We start from the raw sequence: 9,262 nt of genomic DNA, 5'->3' as shown, positions 1-9,262 counted from the left end.
AACCTCTAGAGCCTCTGTACGGCTGCACAGGTGGCACTAAGCCACCAATGATGTGTCCGCCCTTGGCGCCACCTCTTGTCTCTACACAATAGTGCGTCTACACAATAATAGTGCCCAACTGTACCCCCAAATAGTAACTTTGCCCCCTTACTGCCCTCCCACAATATTAAATATGCTTTATGCGCCCAGAGACACTAAAAATAATAATGTCCACACACAGTAATGTCCCACAGTTGTGCCCCCCACACAGTAATGTCCCACAGTTGTGCCCCCCACACAGTAATGTCCCACAGTTGTGCCCCCCACACAGTAATGTCCCACAGTTGTGCCCCCCACACAGTAATGTCCCACAGTTGTGCCCCCACACACAGTAATGTCCCACAGTTGTTCCCCCACACACAGTAATGTCCCACAGTTGTGCCCCCCACACAGTAATGTCCCACATTTGTGGCCCCACAGTAATGTCCCGCATTTGTGCCCCCCCCACACAGTAATGTCCCACATTTATGGCCCCACACACAGTAATGTCCCACATTTATGGCCCCACACACAGTAATGTCCCACATTTGTGGCCCCACACACAGTAATGTCCCACATTTGTGGCCCCACACACAGTAATGTCCCACATTTGTACCCCCACACACAGTAATGTGCCACATTTGTACCCCCCGCACACAGTAATGTGCCACATTTGTGCCCCCCGCACACAGTAATGTCCGACATTTGTGACCCACACACAGTAATGTCCCACATTTGTGGCCCCACACACAGTAATATCCCACATTTGTACCCCCACACACAGTAATGTGCCACATTTGTGCCCCCCACACACAGTAATGTCCGACATTTGTGCCCCACACACAGTAATGTCCCACATTTGAGCCCCCACACACACAGTAATGTCCCACAGTTGTGCCCCCATACACAGTAATGTCCCACAGTTGTGCCCCCCCACACAGTAATGTCCCACAGTTGTGCCCCCCACACAGTAATGTCCCACATTTGTGCCCCCCCACAGTAATGTCCCACATTTGTGGCCCCACACACAGTAATGTCCCACATTTGTGCCCCCCCACACAGTAATGTCCCACATTTATGGCCCCACACACAGTAATTTCCCACATGTATGGCCCCACACACAGTAATGTCCCACATTTGTGGCCCCACACACAGTAATGTCCCACATTTGTGGCCCCACACACAGTAATGTCCCACATTTGTACCCCCCGCACACAGTAATGTGCCACATTTGTGCCCCCCGCACACAGTAATGTCCGACATTTGTGCCCCACACACAGTAATGTCCCACATTTGAGCCCCCACACACACAGTAATGTCCCACATTTGTGCCCCCACACACAGTAATGTCCCACATTTGAGCCCCCACACACACAGTAATGCCCCACATTTGTGCCCCCACACACAGTAATGTCCCATATTTGTGCCCTCACACAGTAATGTCTCACATTCGTGCCCCCACACACACACTAATGTCCCACATTTCTGGCCCATAAAATAGTAGTGCTCCCTGTTCAGCCGCAGTTTTCAACTCTCTCCACGTTCTGAGGTTAAGGATATAATCTGAGAGATCGTACAATTCCCCAATTTATCGTAGCCTCTTGGAAATTGGGGGGGAAGTAGCTGGTGATCGTGCTTTAACCCCTTCCCGCCGCGGCCCTTTTTCGTTTTTGCGTTTTCGTTTTTCGCTCCCCTCCTTTCCAGAGCCATACGTTTTTTATTTTTCCATCAATATGGCCATGTGAGGGCTTATTTTTTGCGGAACGAGTTGTACTTTTGAACTACACCATTGGTTTTACCATGTCTTGTACTAGAAAACGGGAAAAAAATTCCAAGTGTGGTGAAATTGCAAAAAAAGTGCAATCCCACACTTGTTTTTTGTTTGGCTTTTTGCTAGCTGCACTAAATGCTAAAATAGACACCTAACATGTCTAGGTTATTTTTTAGCTAAGTGGTAAAAAACTTTGCTAAAAAAAGATAAAATAAATAAATGCGCCATTTTCCGATACCCGTAACGTCTCCATTTTTCGTGATCTGGGGTCGGGAGAGGGCTTATTTTTTGCGTGCTGAGCTGACGTTTTTAATGATACCACGTTTGTGCAGATACGTTCTTTTCATTGCCCGTTATTGCATTTTAAGGCAATGACGCGGCGACCAAAAAAACGCAATTCTGGCGTTTCAAATTTTTTTCTCGCTACGCTGTTTAGCGATCAGGTTAATGTGCTTTTTTTCTATTGATAGATCGGGCGATTCTGAACGCGGTGATACCAAATATGTGTAGGTTGGATTTTTTTTTATTGTTTTATTTTGGATGGGGCAAAAGGGGGGTGATTTAAACTTTTATATATATTTTTTTTCATATTTTTAAAAACATTTTTTTTTACTTTTGCCATGCTTCAATAGCCGCACAACGCGATCGGCTCAGCTACATAGCAGCGATCATCAGATCGCTGCTATGTAACTGAGTTGCAGGCTTGCTATGAGCGCCGACCACAGGGTGCCGCTCACAGCAGGCCGGCATCAGTAACCATAGTGGTTTCAAGGACCTCTATGGTTACCATCCTGAGGCATCGCCGACTCCCGATCATGTGACGGGGTCGGCGATGCACTCATTTCCGGCCGCGCGGCCGGAAGCGGTAGTTAAATGCCGCTGTCAGCGTTTGACAGCGGCATTTAACAGGTTAATAGAGGCGGGTGAAACACAATTTCACCTGCCGCTATTGCGCGCACATGTCAGCTGTACAAAACAGCTGACATGTCGTAACGTTGATGTGGGCTTAGCGCTGGAGCCCACATCAAAGGGGGAGACACGACATGCACCGTACTAGTACGGCGCATGTCGTGAAGGGGTTAACCCCAATGACTGCACCGCTACGAATCTACAGATCTGCTTTAACTACAGGAAATCTTGTTTAATAAAATGAATCATTAGGTCTTTGACCACACTGACAGCATATCCTAGTCTCCCAGAACTTGGCTCCTCCATAGTTTTCCTGCATTAGTAATTGTAAGGCCTTGGTCACACGCTGAGTATTTGGTCAGTTTTTACCTCAGTATGTGTAAGCCAAAACTAGGAGTGGGTGATAAATTCAGAAGTGGTGACGTGTTTCTATTATACTTTTCCTCTGATTGTTCCTCTCCTGGCTTTAGCTTACACATACTGAGGTAAAATACTGACCAAATACTGAACGTGAGAATGTGGCCTAAGGCTATGCTTATAGGGAACCTGTCACCCCCAAAATGGAAGATGAGCTAAGCCCACCGGCATCAGGGGCTTATCTACAGCATTCTGTAATGCTGTAGATAAGCCCCCAATGTATCCTGAAAGATGAGGAAAAGAGGTTAGATTATACTCACCGGGGGGGGGGGGGGGGGCAGTCCGGTCCGATGGGCGTCGCGGTCCGGTCCAGGGCCTCCCGTCTTCATAGAATGACGTCCTCTTCTTGTCTTCACGCTCCGGCATATTTTGTCTGCCCTGTTGAGGGCAGAGTAAAGTACTGCAGTGTGCAGGTGCCGGGCTTCTCGGACCTTTCCCGGCACCTGCGCACTGTAGTACTTTGCTCTGCCCTCGACAGGACAAACAAAGTACACCTGCGCCGGAGCCGCAGCGTGAAGACCAGAAGAGGACGTCATCGTAAGAAGATGGGAGGCCCCGGACCAGACCGCCCCTGAGTGAGTATAATCTAACCTCTTTCTCATCTTTCAGGATACATCGGGGGCTTATCTACAGCATTACAGAATGCTGTAGATAAGCCCCTGATGCCGATGCGCTTAGCTCAACTTCCATTTTGGGGGTGACAGGTTCCCTTTATGCCTGTGTATCAGCTTGCGCATAATGCAAACAAAACCGCTGCGTGCGCATGCGTTTAAATGCGTTTTGCCATGAGTTTGCATTTTTTATGCGCACGGTGGAGTTGGTAACATCATTTTCTGGACATGCGCAGTCTAAAGTACGGATGCATATCGGACACATTCGTACGCCTGTCCTTGCGTACCAATGCGTTCCCATAGACACTAATGCGTTTTTTGATGCAATCATCCGCATGCGTACAATTACGCAATATTTGACGCCTCAAAAAATGCAACATGTTGCGTTTGCTGGACCCCACAATGACGCATGCGTACGCATCCGCAAGCGAATGCATGCAAAAACATGTCCCTGTGTACACAATGTTAAAGCTATGTACACATGACGCATGTGGATCGTACGCTGCGCACACAGACGCAAATGTGAACCCAGCCTTAGGCCGGCGTCACACTGGCGAGTTTTACGGACGTATGAGCGCAGAAAATACGCATAACACACGACCCAATGATTCTCTATGGCCCAGCTCCTATCAGCCGTATTTTACTGATCCGTATTATACGGTCTTCTACGGCCGTACAAAATCGCAGCATGCTGCGTTTGTCACCGTATTGCGCAAAAAAATCACCAATGAAAGTCTATGGGGGCGAGAAAAATATGGATTACACACGGGCCAGCAGTGTGACTTGCGAGAAATACGCAGCATTCTATAGAAAAGCCGGTAATTCAATTGCCGGCTTTTCATTTCTCCTTCACAAACCCGACATGATATGAGACATGGTTTACATACAGTAAACCATCTCATATCCCTTTTTTTTTTGCATATTCCACACTACTAATGTTAGTAGTGTGTATGTGCAAAATTTGGGCACTGTAGCTTGTAAAATAAAGGGTTAAATCGCAGAAAAAATTGGTGTGGGCTCCCGCGCAATTTTCTCCGCCAGAGTGGTAAAGCCAGTGACTGAGGGCAGATATTAATAGCCTAGGGAGGGTCCATGGTTATTGCCCCCCCCCCTGGCTAAAAACATCTGCCCCCAGCCACCCAAGAAAAGGCACATCTGGAAGATGCGCCTATTCTGGCACTTGGCCTCTCTCTTCCCATTCCCGTGTAGCGGTGGGATATGGGGTAATGAAGGGTTAATGTCACCTTGCTATTGTAAGGTGACATTAAGCCAGATTAATAATGGAGAGGCGTCAATTATGACACCTATCCATTATTAATCCAATATTACGAAATGGTTAAGAAAACACAAACACATTATTAAAAAGTATTTTAATGAAATAAAGACACAGGTTGTTGTAATATTTTATTATACTGGTAATCAACCTGAAGACCCTCGTTCTGTAACAAAGGAAAAATAAAAAAAACAACAATATCTCATACCTTCCGACGCTCAGGTCAAGTCCCACGAAGTAAATCCATCTGAAGGGGTTAAATCATTTTACAGCCAGGAGCTCTGCTAAAGCAGTGCTCATGGCTGTATAACCCCCGGGAATGAATGGATTGCAGGGGAATGACCTGTAGTTACCTTGAGTTGCGGTGATGCGCCCTCTGCTGGATGTCCTCATGAACTGGAGCCTGGTAAAAGTTCCCACGCTTGAGTTCATGTGAGGACATCCAGCAGAGGGCGCCTCACCGCAACTCAAGGTAACTACAGGTCATTCCCCTGCAATCCATTCATTCCCGGGGGTTTTACAGCCATGAGCACTGCTTTAGCACAGCTCCTGGCTGTAAAATGATTTAACCCCTTCAGATGGATTTAGTTTGTGGGACTTGACCTGAGCGTCGGAAGGTATGAGATATTGTTGAGTTTTTATTTTTCCTTTGTTACAGGACGAGGGTCATCAGGTGGATTACCAGTATAATAAAATATTACAACAACCTGTGTCTTTATTTAATTAAAATACTTTTTAATAATGTGTGTGTGTTTTATTACCCATTTCGTACTATTGGATTAATAATGGATAGGTGTCATAATTGACGCCTCTCCATTATTAATCTGGCTTAATGTCACCTTACAATATCAAGGTGACATTAACCCTTCATTACCCCATATCCCACGCTACACGGGAGTGGGAAGAGAGTGGCCAAGTGCCAGAATAGGCGCATCTTCCAGATTTGCCTTTTCTGGGGTGGCTGGGGGCAGATGTTTGTAGCCAGGGGGGGCCAATAACCATGGACCCTCTCTAGGCTATTAATATCTGCCCTCAGTCACTGGCTTTACCACTCTGGCGGAGAAAATTGCGTGGGAGCCCACGCCAATTTTTTCCGCGATTTAACCCTTTGTTTTACAAGCTAGAGCGTCCAAATTTTGCACATACACACCACTAACATTAGTAGTGTGGAATATGCAAAAAAAAAGGGGATATGAGATGGTTTACTGTATGTAAACCATGTCTCATATCCTGTCGGGTTTGTGAAGGAGAAATGAAAAGCCGGCAATTAGTGTTGAGCATTCCGATGCTGCAAGTATCGGGTATCGGCCGATACTTGCTGTATCGGAATTCCGATACCGGGATTCCGATACTCTTGTGGTATCGGGTATCGGGTATCGGAACAACATTAATGTTAAAATGTGTAAAATAGAGAATTAAAATAAAAAATATCGCTATACTCACCTGTCCGACGCAGCCGGGACCTCAGCGCAGGAACCGGCAGCGTTGTTTGTTTAAAATTCCCGCTTTTACATGGTTACGCGAAGTCCCGGCTTGTGATTGGTCAGGGCGGCCATGTTGCCGGGCCGCGGACCAATCACAGCAAGCCGTGACGAAAATACGTCACGGCTTGCTGTGATTGGTCCGCGTCCCGGCAACATGGCCGCCATTAACCAATCACAAGCCGTGACGTCACGGGAGGCTGGAAACGCGCTCATTTTAAAAAGGGCGCGTGTCCAGCCTCCCGTGACGTCACGGCTTGTGATTGGTTGCGTCGCGGTCAACCAATCACAAGCCGGGAGGCTGGACACGCGCCCATTTCAAAATGAGCGCGTCCAGCCTCCCGGCTTGTGATTGGTTGATCGCGGCGCAACCAATCACAAGCCGTGACGTCACGGGAGGCTGGACACGCGCCCATTTCAAAATGAGCGCGTCCAGCCTCCCGGCTTGTGATTGGTTGATCGCGGCGCAACCAATCACAAGCCGTGACGTCACGGGAGGCTGGACACGCGCCCATTTTAAAATGAGCGCGTGTCCAGCCTCCCGTGACGTCCCGGCTTGTGATTGGTCAGGGCGGCCATATTGCCGGGACACGGACCAATCACAGCAAGCCGTGACGTAATTTCGTCACGGCTTGCTGTGATTGGTCCGCGTCCCGGCAACATGGCCGACCTGACCAATCACAAGCCGGGAATTCACGTAACCAAGTAATAGCGCGATTTTTAAACAAACAACGCTGCCGGTTCCCTCGCTGAAGTCCCGGCTGCGTCGGACAGGTGAGTATAACAATATTTTTTATTTTAATTCTTTCTTTTACACATTTATATGGTTCCCAGGGCCTGAAGGAGAGTTTCCTCTCCTTCAGACCCTGGGAACCATCAGGAATACCGTCCGATACTTGAGTCCCATTGACTTGTATTGGTATCGGGTATCGGTATCGGATTGGATCCGATACTTTGCCGGTATCGGCCGATACTTTCCGATACCGATACTTTCAAGTATCGGACGGTATCGCTCAACACTACCGGCAATTGAATTACTGGCTTTTCACATATCTCACGCTTAATTAAATATAAATACAGAATATATATATATATATATATATATATATATACAGGTCCTTCTCAAAAAATTAGCATATAGTGTTAAATTTCATTATTTACCATAATGTAATGATTACAATTAAACTTTCATATATTATAGATTCATTATCCACCAACTGAAATTTGTCAGGTCTTTTATTGTTTTAATACTGATGATTTTGGCATACAACTCCTGATAACCCAAAAAACCTGTCTCAATAAATTAGCATATCAAGAAAAGGTTCTCTAAACGACCTATTACCCTAATCTTCTGAATCAACTAATTAACTCTAAACACATGCAAAAGATACCTGAGGCTTTTAAAAACTCCCTGCCTGGTTCATTACTCAAAACCCCCATCATGGGTAAGACTAGCGACCTGACAGATGTCAAGAAGGCCATCATTGACACCCTCAAGCAAGAGGGTAAGACCCAGAAAGAAATTTCTCAACAAATAGGCTGTTCCCAGAGTGCTGTATCAAGGCACCTCAATGGTAAGTCTGTTGGAAGGAAACAATGTGGCAGAAAACGCTGTACAACGAGAAGAGGTGACCGGACCCTGAGGAAGATTGTGGAGAAGGACCGATTCCAGGCCTTGGGGAACCTGAGGAAGCAGTGGACTGAGTCTGGTGTGGAAACATCCAGAGCCACCGTGCACAGGCGTGTGCAGGAAATGGGCTACAGGTGCCGCATTCCCCAGGTAAAGCCACTTTTGAACCATAAACAGCGGCAGAAGCGCCTGACCTGGGCTACAGAGAAGCAGCACTGGACTGTTGAGAAGTGGTCCCAAGTACTTTTTTCTGATGAAAGCAAATTTTGCATGTCATTCGGAAATCAAGGTGCCAGAGTCTGGAGGAAGACTGGGGAGAAGGAAATGCCAAAATGCCTGAAGTCCAGTGTCAAGTACCCACAGTCAGTGGTGTGGGGTGCCATGTCAGCTGCTGGTGTTGGTCCACTGTGTTTCATCAAGGGCAGGGTCAATGCAGCTAGCTATCAGGAGATTTTGGAGCACTTCATGCTTCCTGGCACCTGCTCACAGTGCCAAAACCACTGGTAAATGGTTTACTGACCATGGTATTACTGTGCTCAATTGGCCTGCCAACTCTCCTGACCTGAACCCCATAGAGAATCTGTGGGATATTGTGAAGAGAAAGTTGAGAGACGCAAGACCCAACACTCTGGATGAGCTTAAGGCCGCTATTGAAGCATCCTGGGCCTCCATAACATCTCAGCAGTGTCACAGGCTGATTGCCTCCATGCCACGCCGCATTGAAGCAGTCATTTCTGCCAAAGGATTCCCGACCAAGTATTGAGTGCATAACTGAACATTATTATTTGATGGTTTTTTTGTTTGTTATTAAAAAACACTTTTATTTGATTGGACGGGTGAAATATGCTAATTTATTGAGACAGGTTTTTTGGGTTATCAGGAGTTGTATGCCAAAATCATCAGTATTAAAACAATAAAAGACCTGACAAATTTCAGTTGGTGGATAATGAATCTATAATATATGAAAGTTTAATTGTAATCATTACATTATGGTAAATAATGAAATTTAACACTATATGCTAATTTTTTGAGAAGGACCTGTATATGTGTCTCAATGACATATATATATACATACTGTATATATGTTTTAACGAACATTTGTGCACATAAATCCATTAGATGTCGGTTTTGCAAGCCTGAGAGAAAATATCG

Source organism: Ranitomeya variabilis, chromosome 4 (assembly GCF_051348905.1).
Source record: "Ranitomeya variabilis isolate aRanVar5 chromosome 4, aRanVar5.hap1, whole genome shotgun sequence".
NCBI classification, from domain to species: domain Eukaryota; kingdom Metazoa; phylum Chordata; class Amphibia; order Anura; family Dendrobatidae; genus Ranitomeya; species Ranitomeya variabilis.
Note: the sequence above shows the minus strand (reverse complement) of the source record.